Genomic DNA, 18,566 nt, shown 5'->3' on the forward strand with positions numbered 1-18,566 from the left:
TCTTCACAACCTGGGGGAGGGGGCTTTGCCGGGCAGGGCTGAGGTCATTGGGGGCACGGACTCCACCTCCCATCTTCTCCCTGGCTCCCAAATTGAGTTCCCAGCCTGAACTGGAAGGCTGCCCTCCTCTGAGTTACAGGTCTGTGCTCCCTGCCTGCACCGAGGGGCCTCAGAAAGGTCCCTCTCTTATCTCCCTGCCAGCACCAGGCCCCAGAGGCCCACGCCAGCCCCCGCTAGAGCTGGCCTCGAGTGTCAGGGGGCCGAGGTGGCAACCTCCTTGCACGGAGCTTTTCCAGAGAATTCATCACAAGTCCACATTCAATTAGGGAGAGCGCGCTGGATGAGACAATGGTCCAAACTCCTTGTTAAGTAACAGCCCTAATTGATGACAGGGATGGTGCAGTGGCTTGGAAGCCAGCTCAGATTGTGTTTTTAAAATTTTCCTTTCTCCCGGGCTGCCTGCCAGAGCTCCATGGCACGGTTCTTGAGGAGAACAAAGGAGGCTTTGAAAATCTTTCTCCCCCTCCTTCAAATGCTTATCTGAAAGGACATCTTTTTCCCCTTAGTCGCTGCAATCATAAAAGCACAGGTGATAAACTGCTTCTTTGTAATCATCAATTGTGAAGATTTCCTCCCCCCAAAAGCAGGAATCTTGGCGGCAGCAAGGTAGAGAGGACCATCTTGGCGCCCACACTGATGTCTATCGAGCCTCCAGAAAGGACAGGGAGGGGGAAATGAACTTTGTTCAGTGACAACTTTTATCTCCGGGTCTCGGGCTGCTGAAATGTCAAGCCGGGGCTAGATGGGCTCTCCTGACAGCGTTGCTGCACGGAGGCTGCCTCCCAGCCCCAGGTGGGTGGTGGTGGTGGGGGGGGGTGTTGACTATAAGTCAACCGAATACATCTTGAATTCTCGAAGCTGGAGTTCGGGACTTGTTGCGTCTCTTCTGGAGAGGAAGGCTGCAGAGTGGAGCCATCGGATCCCCTGCTTGCAATGACCTTGAGAAACTGTCCCCGAAAGGACAGTGCCTAAGCCCATTTGAGAGGAGAATCTGTCTGGTTTTTCAACTCCCCAGGTGGGTAAGTGGAGAGTGAAGGGTAGGTAGGCCTGGGGTTTGGATTGGATTCAGGATCCTGGGTTCCCAGGTCAGCTCCTGCCCTGGTTCCTCCTCTTAGTTCACAGTCTGTCTGCTGACCCCCGGTCTCTGGCCCATGATGCACAGGCCAACTGGGGGCCATGTGGAGGGGAGCCCATGGCTTGGATCATTTACAGGTAAGAGCCCACGAGATCAGCTTAATTCAGTAACATTTCAGTTTTTTCAAGCTAGCAGAGATCATAGGTGGCTCTCTTACCTTTTAAAAATTCACAGAGTAGGGCAGCCCAGGTGGCTCAGTGGTTTAGCGCCAACTTCGGCCCAGGGCATGATCCTGGAAACCTGGGTTTGAGTCCCTGCATGGAGCCTGCTTCTCCCTCTGCCTGTGTCTCTGCCTCTCTCTCTCTCTCTCTCTCTCTCTCTCTCTGTCTCGCATGAATAAATAAATAAAATCTTTACAAAAAAAAAATTCACAGAGTACCTACTGTATCGTAGACACTGGTCTAAGTGCATTATGCTTATTAACACGTTTTATCCTCATGACAGTCATGGGAAACAGAGGAGGAAAGTGAGGTACAGAGAAGTTAGGTGCTTTGCCTCATGTCACATAGTAATTGGAAGAATCAAAATTCAAACTCAGGAACACTGAGTCAAATGCTTGTACTCTTTTACTACTTTATTCTTCTAAAGTATTTTCACATTAACTCCATAAAGTAGGTATCATCCATCCCCCTTTTCTCAAGGAGGATATCATGGTTCAGAGAGGTTAAATAAATTGCTCAAAGTCACATACCAAGTGCTGATCTTCCATACTGAACTGATTTGAATAAAAATAGAACCAGTTGGGACACCTGGGTGGCTCAGTAGGTGAGCGTCTGCCTTTGGCTCAGGCTGGGATCCTGGGGTCCTGGGATCCAGTTCCACAAAGGGATTCCCCCCAGGGAGCCTGCTTCTCCCTCTGCTTGTGTCTCTGCCTCTCTCTGTGTCTCTCATGAATCAATAAATAAAATCTTAAAAAAAAAAAAAAGTAGAACCAGTCAGGACTTCCCTTAGACAAGGTGTGGCCTTGTATTTTCTGACTGATCCCAGGACACCAGCGTTTCCTTGTTTAGAACCTGATTTGATCTTATAACCGATGTTTAATAGTTACAGTGATCAGTAAGCTCCAGGAGGACAGGGTCACTGTCCGTGTTAACTGCCGACACTTCTCCAGTACCCAGGATTCTGCTGGGCACACTGTAGCCTTGTAAATGCCTACCAAATTAATGAGTGGAAAATATCAACTGTGTGCCAGACAGCGGCCCGGTTCTCTGTCTTCCCTCCTCCAACATCTATTTTGCTAGGCAGGGTCCCCAGTCTCATGTGACTATCTGATCTCCACACCCCTATGGATGAAGCCATCAGATGAGGCCACAGTGGCCATCACTGTTGACACTCAGATAATTCAGATGATCTGTGAGAGAGCCGGGCCATGGAGTAGCCGTGGTGGGGATGACCATCATCCCCATTTGCTCAGGACGGTTCAGGTTTGCACCTGCTGTCCTGGTCAATTAATTCCACTCCCTTTCACTCTTGAAAGATCCCCAGTTTGGATGATAACAATCTACCTGGACCCTGGGCCAGTGGCTGCCCACAAAGAGGCTTCTGTTCTTCCCAGTGCTGACAGAAGTCTGAGGAAGAACAGAAGCAAAGCGAAGCTCGGGGTGTATGTGGGGGGATAGGAGCACATGGAAAATTCTAGCCATTATCCCTTTCATCTTCCCGGAAGCCCCACCTTCTCCCCTCTGCCTGGCCCTCCTGGGTGGGGATAATCACCTCCCTCTGCTGGAGAGCTGATGTCCTTAGTAAGAAGACTCTGCCATGGGCCTTGTCATCTGGGGTTCAGGTTCTCGGCCTGAATCTGAAGATGAGAGAAATGGAATTTGCAGCTTGTCATTTGTATTCTGTCCCAAGGGGAGACTCTAAAGGAGTAGGTGAGACTCTGGCCACAGAATCAGGTGCCTGGACGATCGGGAAGGTGGCATCTGACGCCTGCATTTTTAGAGCCTGCTCGGAGGTCAGGATTGAGGTTCATCATTCAGAAAATGTGCCCATCATTAGAGCCCGTGCACCTCCTCTCGCTAGCTATGGATCTAGAATTTTTTTTAAAAAAGATTTTATTTATTTATTTATGAGAGACACACACACACACAGAGGCAGATACATAGGCAGAGAGAGAGAGAGAAGCAGGCTCCATGCAGGGAACCCGACGTGGGACTCGATACCTGGATTCCATGATCAAGCCCTGGGCTGAAGGCAGCGCTAAACCACTGAGCCACCCAGGCATCCCTGGCTCTAGAATTTGATCCTGCTACTTGGATGTGCAGACTGGGTGGGAAGAGTGGCTCTGTGGGGTGACTACAGGGCCCAGGAAGGGGGCAAGAATTTGCTAGCTGGAAGGTCTTCAGCAATAATTAATAAGCCAATCAATTCTCATACTCATTTATCAGGCATTTACCAGGCACACCAGGGGCCCAGCTCTGAGCTAAAGGGGTCCCTGTCAGAGAGAGCTTCTGAGTGCACGAATGTCAGGGCCCGATGCCTCGTTATCCCCAGCCTCATCTCTGGCCTGTGCTCACCTGGGGGGCCTGCATCCTGGGGTTGGCGCTGACTGCACAGGAGGGCTAGCAGGAGAGCTGAGGGAGGGAAGAGGGGTGCCAAAGCCTGCCAAAGGAGACACGAGTGGGGGGTTAACTCTTCCTCTGGAAGCCCAGCATTTCACGGCCTGGGGAGCCCCTCCAGAGGAACAGGCTGTATGTAGTCTGTGCTAGTCTCTTCCATCAAGTGGCCCAACTTCCCCTTCCCCTACTTACCTCTCTCCCAGACTACTGGTCTTCTGCAGGCTCAGCCAGCTCCCCTTTGCCCTCTGGAGGTCTCTTCTGGCATCTCAAGTCCCTAAGAGATCTGGGAAAGGCTGATTCAGTTTGCCCCAAGCGCCAGCAAGAGACACTCTTCTCTGCCTTTCTCTCTCTGCTCTACCATTTGATCACTTTCCTCTTTTGGCTTTCCCAGACTCCAGCCTCAGACCTAGAGGGTCCTGGGGAAGGGGCGTGAAGACCCAGTTCCAGGAATGTCTGGGCAAGGTCTGAGTTGGAAAGGAATGGGGAAAGCAGGGGGCATTACTGGTGGGGTGTCCGTGGGGGCTCTGAGGTGCTTAGGAACTGTGTGGAGTCTGTGGGGAGAGCTACCCTTGTGTCGGCCTGCTTCCTCTGGGCCCCAGATGTGGACAGAAATCTTGCGCCGAAGTTCCAGATGCGAGACCCAAGTGATATCTCCTTTGGATGCTGTCTGGCCCTGTTTCGTATGTGCAGTTGCCCATCTCACAGGACAGAGGGGCAGGGAGGTCACGGTGAGATGGTGACCTAGAGCAGGAGTGGGGTGGGTCTCAGAGACCCGAGTGCTAGGTCACAGCACGGAAAACTGCTGTGGGGCCTTGGTCAGAGCCTATGACTGTCCCTGCACTGGAGTTGTGTGGTGCTGTGACTTCTAGATCTAGGAGTGTGCTTTTGCCCCTCACCCTTTTCACTTGTGGGGGATCAAAGAAAGAAAAGTTGTTGGCAGATGCTCCTTGGGGAACCTGGGGAGTCTGGAGCACAGGGGCAGGTGGTTCCCGGATGGCCCTAGGGGGGCAGGGGCCTGGCTTTGGGTTGCTCAGGCAACTCCTAAATGCGGTGGAGAGTCCTGGAGGAGAGGTCACTCACTCTGATGTCTCTGGCTGCAGAGAGATTAACAGCTATTCTCTAAGCTAAAACGCTGGTGCTTCTTTTCAAAAGTACTAGAGGCTCATTTGCATGTCATTTGCATCTCATTTAAACACCAACTCATTTAATGCTCAGAAACCACTGAGATTTCTTCCTAGGCCTTGCTTCTTTCTCTCCCTAGGTTATTTCTTTCCCTCTCCCTCCCCTTCCTGCATCCTGCAGCGTCCAGCTGGACAGGCCCAGCAGACTGGGGCTCGGAATCACTGGGCCCAGTGGCCTGAGGAGCCCCACCGCGGGCTGGGGCAGGAGAGAAGCCGGTGAGGAGGTAGGGGCAGACAGATCTGCAGCCTGGGCAGCGGCAGCGGGAGGGGTGGGCCTGTCTTCTTCTCTGGGCTCCTGACCCTTCCCGAGCTCTCCAGAGCTTTCCCTCATCTGAGTCTCTCAGGCTGCCTGCCACAGCGGAGAGTGGGAGGGGAACGGCAGGTCCAGGAGTTAGCCAAGAATGGGTTTATGGTGCTCTGGGGAAGAAAAAGAATACAATTAAAGAATTGATAGTTTTGTTTTATTTTGCCACCCGCAGGCTCCAGGGGAAATCCCATGTGGGAGCTGGGGAGAGAGCTTCTTTTCCAGGGGACACTAAGCTCGCTGTCAGAGCCACTGGGCGAATCAACATTGTATTAGTGAAAGAAGGAAGCTTCCCCTGCCTCTCCCTGCCTCCTTCCTCAGCCTTGGCTGGGCTAGAACCTAGCCCCAGAGAAGACAAGGCTGTGCCCTTGATCCCCCTCCCAGTTCAAAGAGCAGCCCAACACCCAGGGCCTTGGAAATGGCAGCTGGCAAGAGCTGGGCATGGAGGCTGAGTGGCCAGAAGGCCAGTTAGAAGGCAGCTGGGACTGGGACCCACCTCTCCTGATCCCACCTGTGAGGCTTTAGGAAACCTCCACATCTCTAAGAACTTACAGACCTGTTTCCAAGTCTGGCTTGCCAGCCCTGCCCCCTCCCAGCCCCAACCTTGCTTCTCCGAAGTGGGACAGGAGCTCATGGAAGGGACATGATGTTGTGACCCGGCTGACCCTCCCGCAAGCCAGAGCGGGCACCAGCTGTCCCGTGGAGAGTGACTCCCCTGCCGTACTTCAGACACCACTTGATACCTGTAGCAGGGTCTGGTGTCTCCTCTGGAGCCAGGTGTGGCTCCCCTGTCCTCCCTGTGGCCTCCACCCAGGTCTTGGCTCTCCCTGACAGCCTGGCCCTCCTGGAATGTGCATTGTTCATCAGGCACTGTGTGATGCACGAGCTCTATGTCCTGGACATGGGCAGCAAAGTTCAGCCTCTCTCTCTCTCTCTCTCTCTCTCACACACACACACACACACACACACAGGAGTTGAGCCAGATCCTTTACAGCTCCTATGGGACTGGTGGATTGACTCAGTTTCCACCGAGAAGCAGGGATGCGAGGACATAAGGCTCTTGTAGCTCTGTCCATTACCACGGGGAGCCAAACCTCCAACGTCGTGGCTGGCTTGGTTTCCGGGCCTGTTCAGCAAGAGGGAGGCTGGGGCCAGGAAGGAGGCTGGCGCGGCCCCAGACTTGCAGCAGTGGAGACGCCTCCTCTGGGCTCCCTGCACTGCGGTACCTGCGTGAGCCGTGTGAGCAGCTGTCGGGCAGAGCTCATTATGGGGGATAATGTGAGCCGAGTGACATGGAATATCTGTTCTCTCCCCACTATTACACTTGTCGCTCGCTCTCTTCCTCTGGCAGGTGAGCTAAGGGGTTTGATTGCCTGTGTGTCGGATCTCTCCATAACAACCAGGCAAACGAGACAATCGGCTGCTCAGAGCACCTTGGCTGGAAGCCGCTTCCCGGCAACCCCGGAGCGGGAAGGGGCCAGGTCCTGGTGGACCGCTCTGGTGGAATGGTCCCCTGCCCCTCCCTGTTGAGGTGGCATGACAGAAAGGACACTTTCCTTTATCCCAGAGAACAAGGAGGATGCCATTACACTCAGGCAGGCTCGTTGCTGAGATGGAACAGACATTGGAAATGACTTAAAATGCTTTAGAGAGCTTGGTGGCAAAGGCCCCTGCCTCTTCCTCAAGAGGTGTTTGTGTCCAGCTGAGGGGCCTCAGGTGGGGGCGGGGGGACACGAGTTGTCTGGCTCGTTCGTGGCCTGGAGGTTTTCAGAACATAGGAGGTGAGATCTGGAAGGGCCAGGGCTCCCCGGTTGGCTGGCCACCCAGACTTGCCTCCCTGCTAGTAGAGCTTGGAGCCAGCAGGGTCTCAAATCACTCCTCCCAGTGAGGGACCCAGAAATCTGTGCTTCTACCAATTCCGCAGGTGGCTCTGATACATAGCCAGAACCGGGGACTGCTTATCATGTCTTGTCCCTGCCCCCATGTGACAAGTGTGGAAGCAGGGAGGTAGGCCTGCAGAGATGACTGGGAGCCATGTAGCATGACGCTGACAATACAGAGGGCAGCCAGCCTGGGGGACCATGGGGGGTCAGAAATGTGTTCCAGAAGGGGCCCAAATGGGAGGTTGACCTGAAGGGGCTGGTCCTGGGGCATGCAAGATGTGGCTTGGTACACAGGAGGCAGGCAGGATGATGGCAGGGTGCATTGGGAACAAATGCTTTAGAGGAATATCGGCTGTCAAGAGACGGGGGTCTTGGATGAGTGAGGTTTAACGTGAGGTGAGCTTACTCCACAGCCTAGGAGACAGGAGAGAACCCCAAGTCGGAGCTCCAGCCATGGCCACAGAGGAGTCACGAGGTCCTGAATGGAAGCCAGCACAGGAGAGGAAGAAGATGGCTAACTAACAAAAGGCTTTCCTCCTCCAGATGGGAAGGGCACTCACAAGGTGGCTTAGCCTGCACTGGGAAGGAGGAATGGGAAAACCAGGGAAAGGGAATGCAACCAGGAGCCAAATGAGCATCTGCCTCCCCGGGCACACAGTTCTGGGTGACAAACACCCAGATCAGCCCCACTCTCCAGTCTCCCCTGGGGGAAACCAGGGATGGAGTGTATTGACCTGCATTAGCAATAGCCCTTCATAATGACTTTCCCCTCCTTGAATTGAAGGAAACACACCATCCCCAGGGGGTTAACAGGGCCCTACAGAGCCCTCATGTCCAAATCCTAAACGTAACCCCCTAATGTCCTATCCTACCCCCCTAACATCCTATCCTAACCCCCTACCGTCCTATCCTAACCCCCTAACGTCCTATCCTAACCCCCTAATATCCTATCCTAACCCCCTAACATCCTCCATGCAGTAGGCAGAATCCTAAGAATGACCCCAATGATCCTCACCCTTCCTTGCGAGGATGACATCACTCCTGGGATTATATTATGACACAGTTGACCTTGAGATAGGGAGATTATCAGGGTGGACTAACCTAATCAAAGGAGCCCTTTAAAAGAAGGGCTTTTAAAAGGGAAGCATGAGAGGGATTGAGTGAGTCCTGCTGCCTTGAAGATGGAGCAGCACCCAGGCTGAGGCATGTGGGCAGCCTGTGGGAGCAGAGGGTGTTCCCCAGCTGACAGTCAGCAAGGGAAGGGATGGGGACCTCAGTCCTACAGCCACAGGAACTGAATTTGGCCGACAACCCAAAGTGGATTCTTCCCCAGAGCCTCCAGGTAAGGGACCAAGTTGACCCACACTTTGGTTTTAGCTTTGTGAGACCTGACCAGAGAACTCGATTGAGCCCACCCAGACTTCTGACCTACAGACTGAGAAATAGTAAATAAGTGATGTTTTAAAGCTGCTACATTTGTGGCAATTTGTTACGCAGCAGTAGAAAACAACACATTACCTCTAACATCCAGTCACCTGGCCTGGAATCCACCCTTCCTAATTTCTGGCCTCATGTGACCAATCTGGTTTCCTCTCTGTGGAATAAAGCCCAAGGACTTGTGGGCCCAAGGACCAAGGACTTGCTACCCCTTGGGTGAGTTTTGACCTATGGGTGGAGGGTCAATTGCCCCTAGTTCTCATCGTGAGAGCAGTGGTGATGGCTATTATCTCGAACCTCAGGAATGAACTAGCCTAAGGTTTCCCAGATTTTTTATCCTAACCCCCTAACGTCCTATCCTAACCCCCTAACGTCCTATCCTAAGAACACTTGTAGTAAGAGCAGTAATAGCGAATATGATGATGAGAGCTGGTGTATGATGCATGCTTCTTACGTGCTCGACAGTGAGCTAAGTACTGTCTCTACAGGATCTCATTTAATCCTCATCAGAACTCTGAGATGGATACTGTTATGACTCCCATTTTGTGGGTAAAGAAACTGAGGCTTAGAAATTTAAGAGATGGGTTCTACTTACTGTGCAGCCAGGATTTGAATCTGAGTGTCTGGCTCCAGAGTCTGCATTCTCAATGGTCACGTAATCGCTCCCTCCCTCTGCACCAAGCACCCTGTATTTTTAGAGATTTTTGTCTACCAAACAAACTGCATTTATCAAGTAATAATTTGTTTTCCCATTTTTTATTAATCAAAGCCATGTATGACTGCCAATCAGAGGTTCAGATCAGCGTGAGATTAGTAGTGTTATCACACTGAGTTGATATAATTCCAGCCAAAAGCAAAGAAATGATGTCTCAGTTAGCAGTCTGTGCATCCTTATCTCTGGTAAGTGTGTCATTTCTGCTAGGCATACAGAAATATTAAAAACAGCTCCCGAGCACCCATTACTCCCTGTGGGAACCTGTAGGAGTCTGAGGACCACAGATTGGGGCCACTGGTCTAGATCTTCCAGACCCTTCTTATCTGCTCTGCTCAGGCCTCCATATCTCTGTGACCTATTCAGGTACCTTCTGTGAAGGAAGGGGCTTCAGAGTGAACAGTGTGATGCTCCCTCCAGTCCTTCCCCAACACACACACAGGCACAGACACATGCACACACATGCACATACGCATGTACACACACACACACACACACTCACTCACTATGGCCACCACACTACTACCACTGCCGTCAGGGATGTAGTTTTCTTCTTTTTTTTTATTTTAAAGATTTTATTTATTTATTTATTTATTCATGAGAGACACACACAGAGAGAGGCAGAGACACAGGCAGAGAGAGAAGCAGGCTCCATGCAGGGAGCCCGATGCGGGACTCGATCCCAGGACCCTGGGGTTACACCCTGAGCTGAAGGCAGATGCTCAACCACTGAGCTACCCAGGTGTCCTGTGATGTGGTCTTCTTCAATAGTCTTCTACCCCTAATCTCCCCCTACTCCCTCCTGCAGACACATCACACACACACACACACACACACACACACACACACACACACACACGAGCACCATCCTCTACTCTAATAGAGGGTAGTTCAGTCTTAGTCTAAAACATACAACTTTCCAGTCTCACAACACCCTAAGTGTACAGAAGTGTCAGCATACATGAGGAGGGATGCTCTTTTTCCATCCTGACTGTGTATACTCTGAGTTCTGTTTCTCTTACCATGAATCCATGATTCTAGTATGATGAACTCCTAAGTGTCACTCATTCATTCAAAATATATTTCACACCTAGCATGTGCCAGGCGTTGCTGGGTACTAAAGATTTATCATAAATAAGGGCCAGGCCAGCACAGGCAAAAAGGATGCCCTCTGACAGCCCAGAAGCCAAGCCGAGTCAAGGAACCTATGACTGAGGGCAGGAAAGCCTGGGGCTACCTTGGTCTACACTGTCTCACCAAGTATGATGTCATTGTAATTGCAAAGATCCTATTTCCAAGTAAGGCCATATTCACACAGTGGGCATGGATTTTGAAGGGGATACTTTTCAACCCAGTACAGGGCTCATGAAGGAACAGGGTGATGGTATGGTACTGAATTGGACTGAGGGGTTCCAGGTGTCATTTGGTTACTGGGGTTCTTTCTTTTCTTTTCTTTCTTTCTTTCTTTCTTTCTTTCTTTCTTTCTTTCTTTCTTTCTTTCTTTCTTTCTTTCTTTCTTCTTTCTTTCTTTCTTTCTCCCTTCCTTCCTTCCTTCCTTCCTTCCTTCCTTCCTTCCTTCCTTCCTTCCTTCCTTCTTTCTTTCTTTCTTTCTTTCTTTCTTTCTTTCTTTCTTTCTTTCTATGAGAGACACACAGAGAGAGAGAGAGGCAGAGACACAGGCAGAGGGAGAAGCAGGCTCCATGCAGGGAGCCCAATGTGGGACTTGATACTGGGTCTCCAGGATCAGGCCCTGGGCTGAAGGCGGCACTAAACCACTGAGCCACCCGGGCTGCCCGAACAGTTATGGTTTATTGAGCAATTGCTATGTGCCAGGTCTCATACCAACAGCTTTATATGCATATTTCCTTTAAGCCTGATAAGCACTCTGAAATAAGACCTGTTCTTATCCTCATTCTACACTTGAGGATATGGAGGCTTCGGAAGGCCAGGTCACGTGTCTGAGATCACAGATGTAGTAATAGTGGTGTGGGTGGGATTTCAGCCCAGCTCACACTAGAAGGGGATGGGGGGCCCAAGTCACTAGATACTCTCGACTGCCCCCCGTCCATCCCTGGCCTACTATTTCCTGGGATTTGGGGCATGGTCTGGGAGAACTGTGGGGATCCCTGGATGGAAGGGCTGGGGAACAGGGAAGCTTCAAGGGGCACGAAGGGGGAATGGAAATGGGAGATTTTCCATGCCGAATGGCCTTGAACTATTACTAGCTAACCAAACTGGCATCTTCTTTCTCCCTTTCTTCTGGGGCTGCTGGGAACAGTGAGAGGAGGAAGTGAGGCCTCTACCTTCCTTCTGTTTCTGTGGGGCCTGGAGTGGTTCCTCACCCTATTTTCAAGACCATAAATAATCGAGATGTATTACTCAGGGATTGCCATGGTAACATCTTCAGGTTACCAGGGAGGCAAGATCCAAACAAAAGTATTCGATTAAATATTTCTGGCCACTAGAGGAATCCAGCCCTGTAGCAATGGGAGGTGGGGAAGGGGAGGGGCAAGGAGGCCTTGCTGCTTCTTTCTTCTTTCTGTCCCCAGCCTCCTCAGAGAGTGATGGCTCTGCCAGGAGGGCCTGTTGTCCTACACTCTTGCCCTGCTCTTAAGATAGGGTTCCCACCTACCACCCGTATCTCTAACATTCAACCAGCGTCCCAAAGTCTGCTCTGAAAGGGATGCCCCCGGCTCTCTCAATAAACACACCTTCTTCTAATTGCTTTAGGATTGAGTTGGATATCCAGCTAAAAATCGTTCCCACATACATCATCCTTTTAAATGGAGTCAGCGGGCCTGCGAGCTGGTTTTCCCCAGACACTGGGAGCATGATACAATCATGGAATTATGGCAGTAGCAGAGAGAAGAAATCAGGGAGCAATCAATCTGGGGTGGGATGCCTCCTGTCCTGGGGGTGGAGAGAGCTGCTCAGCGGGGACAGTACCAGGCCTCCCTGGAGGCTGGGCCTGGGAGGGACTCCATCCCCATTCCCTGAGTTGCACAACCACTATAAATATGTTCCTAATAACCTAGTGGTGTTTATTTAACATAAACTTGCTCTGCCCTCTGAGGTAACCCAAGAAAGTGCCGAGTTAAGCAGAGTTTAGGAGGTGTAATTTAATGTCGCGCTGGCAGGCCTCCGTGTGCGGCTGGGGTGAGGATAAATCTCTCAGCAGCCTAGTGGCCTTCTCCGTGGCTCCACCTGTAAGCGGCCGAGCGGGGAGACATCTCAGAAATCATCTGATCTAGTACTTCAAGGTCTTCATTTCAGGGAATGGCACTGAGCCCGGAGGTCAGGTGACTCAGCCCAAATCACCCAGCCAGTGACCACCACTCTTTCTAAAACTCGATTTCCTAATGCAACGCCTCTTCCCCTCTCTGTGTGAGATTATGAGGGATCCGTTACATAGGCTGGGAACTCTAGGGAAAGGGGGAGAGCAGGGGGCAGTGACACCAAGGCGGCCTCCAGGCCTGTTGGTGATCCACCTCAGCCCACCTAGGCCGCTGGAAGCCTCCAGCCTCACCCAGGCCCTGTCGGCCTTGTAAACAAAGCCCTCTGCTCTCGGATATCTCCAGCGATCAATATGTATTCCTTGAGCAGCCTGGGCCGTGTAGACCGCTGATGAGTCTTCTTCTCCAAGAGCAAGATTTCTCTCATCTGGGGCCCTTGTCTCACCCAAGTGCAGGCAGCTTGGCTACAGGCGGGGTGGGTTAGGGGAGCCTGGCCTGAGGCTGGACCGATGGCCACCTCCTGATCCACCTGTGTGCTCCCACCCAGCCCCCAGTTAGCAGCTCATACATTGTTTATGAAGCCTTTGTCCGGGCTCAAGGTGAGCCAGGAATCAGTGAGACAAATAAATAAATAATTCTAAGCAGCACAGAGAGCAGGGCCAGGAGAGGGGGGTGGCAGGAGTTGTTTGCCTTGGGGGTTTGCATATTTTATCACCATGCAATCTCCTGACCCCGCACCCCCTCCCCTCTCTTCTGATGCCGCTGTGAGGAGAGTTTATATTATCTAGCACACTCGTCGGAGAGTCTATTTACAACCCAGGCGTCGTTGGTGTGCCTGCGAGAGAGATGCCCATCCCCAGATTAGTTAAATTGGAAATAAATTGGTTGTTAAATAAAAGCCCTCTGCGGGATGTGACAGTGATGAATGAGGGATGGATATGCCTGGGGAAGGGAGTGGTGGCTTTCTGGATTGAAACCGTACAGCCAAACTGTCCCTGGAAGCTTGGGTGGCACCTTTTAGCAGGGGTGGAGTGCAAGCAGGGCGGCCTCTGGCCTGTATCTTCTTTGGAGGGAAACCGAGAGTGGGCGACCTGAGCGCCCTCCAGAACTTGATTCTCTTATGCATCTAAAGTGCTTTTACATACACTTTGTCTTTCATTTTACGACTTTATGGTAGATTTTTCCTACTTGAACAGATGTGGAAACTCTAGTAAAATGACTTGCCCGTGGTCATTGTCAAATAAAAAAACAAATCTGAATGTGGGAAGGAGACATTTTATTCGAAAGGATTCTTCCCTGGGTAGGGCAGGTGCCCCTGCTTTCTGGAAGTTCGAGTTAGGCCACTTAACGTTTGCGAAAGACCTGCTTTAGTACTGTCTTCACTCCCTGAAAGCATCCAAAGAGGATTCTTGCTTGTATGAGAAAAGGCAAAAAGCCAAAGCGTTGTTCAGCATTTGTTTTGCGGCGAGCCATTATAGAGGCAGCTGCACGTGAGCAGGGGGGAGAGCAGTCCCCCCAAAGCTCCTTCCCGGGAACTACACTCGGCACTGAGCATCCTGCTGCCAGGACTTTGAATCGTCCGCGAGCATTATCTCCATTTATTTTGTGCATCTCTTAGCAAGATGTGTCCTAAGGTATCAGAAAAGCCTTAAAGAGGTTATTTTGTGGGTCTGGGGAATGCTCAAAAATTTTTCCATATAAATTAATATTAATTGCTTCTTCACTTTGTACCATTTCCACTTAGAAAAGATTTCATGGGAATGCTTTACTTTTGGATAGCAGGGGATACCTCCTAGCATAGGAACGGGAGAATGATCTGATCCTAAGAACCCCAAGCCGCAATGAGTGGGACAACAGGGGTTTTCTTTCACAGACAGGAGTCCACAGGCTAGAAGAAGCAGGTGTGGGGCAGTGAGGCAAAAGGTGATGTGATGGGAGAGTAGACCAGAGAATGGTTTACCTCGAGGCTGGCCTGTCCTCAGGAGGGGCTGTCTGCTGGCTCAGAGTGAAGGTGGACCAAAGTTCAGGAGCCTGGAGGGAGAAGCAGAACCAAAGTTTGATGAAGCAGCATTTTGTTCCAACTGCTCAGTGCGAACAAGCAGTTTGGCTAATCATTTAGGAGGCAAATGAAGGGAATTTTGAGGGTCTGCATCTGGCCCTGTCATAGGAAGGGGGCCAGGCATCTCTGGGTCTCTTCTAAGACCCAGATGAGGAAGGAGGGTTTTTGCAGCAAGATGTTTTCTGGGACACTAAAGATGGGTGGCATCTTCACCTCTAGAGTTTCCCAAGCTCACAGCTGCAGAGGCAGCACCTGCACTCAGGACTCTGGGCTCCCACACCACTGACGTCACTCCATTTTTCTGTTCTCTCTCCTCTTTTGTCTCTGGGCAGTGTTAGATTTTTCTTTCTGCCCTCCTCCTGTTAAACCTGCTGTATAGCCTAAAGAAGCCAGCGGCTGCTTATTCCTCCCGGGGATGTTTCTGTTTGGCTGAGGCCCCGAGCTTTTAGTTTTGGGATCAGAAGAGGAGAGTCCTTTCCAGGATTAACCTGTCCAGACTTGTCCTTTCTCCCATCAAAATCGGAGGGTCACTTTTGTCTGGACCTGGGAGGGATAATAGATCAGAGTAGAAGATGACAGATGATAAGCACTTGGTTGATAACAGGCCATTGAATCACAGACTGTCAGCTGGAAGGGGCCTTAGACTCTGCACAATCCCCATTATACAGATGGGAAATATACGTGGGAGACGGGACAGTAGCTAGGCTGGGTAAGAAATAAATGTCCCCACCTGTTCATGTCCTGGAGAGGCTGAGGGGACTGCACTCTCCTCCCTGGGCTCTTCCCCCATTAGCACCAAATCCTCCTCTTCCTGACACTCTGCCCCAGCGCACAAGGTTAGGAATGGAGAGTGGCAATCAAACTTGAGTATGAATAACCATCTCCAGGTAATGCTAAACACAGCAGCCAGCGATTCCGTTCCTCCCCTGGATTATATTGGAAGGGAGCCCAGGAATCCACCAAGATTTTTTTTTTTTAAAGATTTTATTTATTTATTCATGAGAGACACCCATCAAGATTTTTATCAAGATTCTGAGGAGCCTGCGAAGCAGCCATTTGGGAAACATTGATGGGGGCCATCACAGGAGTCAAGAAGGGCGGCGGACAGAATGACCCCCAAGAGGTGCTGCCAACCCAAGCCAGCAGGGATGCAGCTGGAATAGTGAGCCAGGTTCGGAGGGAGGGTGAGGGTGAGGGTGAGGAGTGATTTTCATTTCTCATGTCTAGAGGTTGTCCATGGGAAAGGAAGCCTTCTTTCCCACCCACCCTCCTTTTCCTCCTCAGCCCTCACAGAGACAGAGTTTTGGGGAGGGGAGGTGTTCTTCAGGGGGATTAAAGACTCTTCCCTGAAAGGTAGCAAATTCCTCACTAATTATGCAATTATTTTATTATGCAGCCTTAATGAAAAAAAATACACACACCACTCAAAGCCTAAAGAGAAAGCTGTAGCCAGGACTTATCCAATTTAATAAATCCTCTCCATCCCTGAATTATTTCCCTGATTTTTTAAGTACAAGTCTGCAAGCGGGGAGGGGGATGGTCTCTGCTTGGCTCCCCCTTCTTGTCCTCACCCACCCAGTCGCTCTTTCCAAGTGGGTGCCAGGGTATATACCCACCTCACCTTTCTGCTTCATCCTGCCATGTTCCCAAGAGAAGGGGTGTGAGAGGGAGACACTGGGGAGGATTAGAGGCCAGAGGGGAAGAGAAGGCTAGGCTGGATCATGGCTACTTTAGTTGAACTTTGGCTTTGGTGTTTTGCCCCTAGCAGTCCCCACCTTCCACCTGTGCACCTGTCCTGCCCCGACACATGTCCCATTTCCTTAGCTTTTCCTCCCAACCAACAGCCACAGCTCCATTCCCCACAGGGTTAGATGATAAAATGTGCACGTGTTACTTCTTCAAAGTCACAGATGTTGAGTCCAGCCGGTCTGGGTTCAAAGTCAGGCTGAGCTAAGCCCTGGGGTGTGCTCAACTTCTGAATCTCAGTTTCTTTAGTTGTAAAACGGAAACACCAATACCTTCCTCATCAGGGATGTGGTGAGATCATCAAAGGAGACAGACTTCGAGGTTGTAGCACAATGCCTGACACAAGCTAGGGTCCATCAACCCATGCCCTGCCCCCTCCTTCACCTCCTTGAAGCCTTACAATGAATATCTGCAGGTGGCATTTATAATGGTGAGGGAGACACTGGAGGCAGTGGACACTCTCTCGGCTCTCCTGAATTTCCCTCGCTTATTTTGTCTCCCCTTCCCATAGTCTTGTGATGGTGTTGGTAGAAGGAGGGCTTGGTTTCTGGGGGGAGAGGGAGGGAAGTGGTGGTTCAAGGCTGGGGAATCAAGAAGTGCCAGCAGAATCTTATTTCTCTGTCTGTAGCAGAAGGGCTGGGTCCTGAAGAGCTCATTGCTTGATGCTTCTCCATCACTATCGCCATGGCGACTGGCTATAACTGAATTTGTTAGCATCCTGACTGAGGCAAAACCACCCATGTGGGATGCCATACCCAGGTCCTGCTAGCCCTGTACTCTTATTGCCATGGGTGAGGGCTCAGTGTGAGAAAGCTGCTACCCCCTAGCTGGAATACCACCACAGCCCTTGAACCTCTGTCTGCCTTTCTATATTCATTCTTTCACTGCACACGACCCCGAGTACACCCTAACAGGCATCACCTCTAGGCACTGCCTTGTCAGCGGGGTCCCAGCCAGGCAGCCTGGACTTTGAAGTCAGCTGGACCCCACTGGAAGGCTGTTTCTAGTATTTACTAGTGGTGTCATCTTGGGTTAGAGTTACATCAACTCCCCAGACCTCTGTTTCTCCACCTGTAAAACAGGTATACTAACAGAATATGCCTCATGCAGGGTGTTGCAAGGCTCATGTAAGGTGGTGTATAGGAAGGAGTTTTGTTACATTAAAAGTACCAAACAAATTTGTGGGGTGGGTGGAAACACATATGATTTTATTGAATTCAAAACATGAGGTAGGGCTCAATTACTTATTTATTGTAGTTTTGATTGAAGCATATTTGACATATAATATTCTATTAGTTTCAGGTGTGTGACATAGTGATTCAAGAATTACATACATTATGAAACCCTCACCATGCTAAGCATAGTTACCCTATGTCACCACACAAAACTATTACACCGTATTGACTGTATTCCCCCTGCTGTACTTTTCATCCCTGTGACTTACTTATTTTATAACCGGAGGTTTGTACCTCTTCATCCTCTCCATCCTGTCCCCCTACTTCCTGCCCCTCTGTGAGCCACCAATTTGTTCTCTGTAGCTATGAGTCTGTTTTGTTTGCTTATTTATTGTTTGTCAGTTTTTTCATTGCACCCACGAGGAAATGGAGGCTCAGAAATACTACGTAAGTTGGGCTCACCTAGCAAAAAAGAGCCAGAGTTTGAACCATTTTACCAGTTCCTTCTCTGTGAGAACCTGTAAGATACCACTGGTTTTATTGATAGAGATTTACGAAGAAGTTTTTTATTGAGCATGTACTTACAGGGGCCTCAGGGGACACTAGAGCAGTGTATGACAGGGTCAAGGAGCTTACATTCCCTTTGTGATAATAGGACATGAAAAATGAGCCAGCCTTTGAGAGGGGAATCCCATGACAAAAACCACATATGGAGACAGGTAACATGAGTTCTCAAGATCAGGAGGGGGCTGACCATGGCAGGAGGTCATGAAGGATAGGGGACTTGGGGTAGGCTTTAAAAGAATGGATAGTGTTTGAAGAGGCGGAGAACGTGGTGGGGGACAAATCTGGTGGGGACTTGGACCACCCAGAGAGAGCCCTAGAAATGTGTCTAATGGTGGGGGAAAGCTGTGGATTATTTTCCACGTGGCTCTATAGAGAGTTGGCTGTTATTTGCATGAATCAATTTAGTAGTAGATGCCAGTGTATATCCCAGGGTGTACTCAGGCATGTGCCCCTATAGCCCCAGCTTGTCTCAAAGTCACCCTCTTTTCTGTGGAAGCCTGAAGCAGACCAGGCATT

General features: G+C 50.6%; 1 long non-coding RNA gene across 2 annotated transcripts in view; it reads left to right on the forward strand.

Moving 5' to 3' along the window:
* The first annotated feature begins 598 nt into the window (after nucleotides 1-598).
* LOC112671290 (uncharacterized) overlaps nucleotides 599-18,566 on the forward strand; it is a 184,243-nt gene continuing 166,275 nt past the window's right edge. The window contains exon 1 of one of the 2 annotated variants that reach the window (XR_007410672.1): nucleotides 599-1,075. This is a non-coding gene — a long non-coding RNA (uncharacterized LOC112671290). The remainder of the gene's footprint in view (nucleotides 1,076-18,566) is intronic. The other variant, XR_004816144.2, reaches the window with a different exon arrangement.

The sequence above is a fragment of the Canis lupus genome, chromosome 5 (genome assembly GCF_003254725.2).
Source record: "Canis lupus dingo isolate Sandy chromosome 5, ASM325472v2, whole genome shotgun sequence".
NCBI classification, from domain to species: domain Eukaryota; kingdom Metazoa; phylum Chordata; class Mammalia; order Carnivora; family Canidae; genus Canis; species Canis lupus.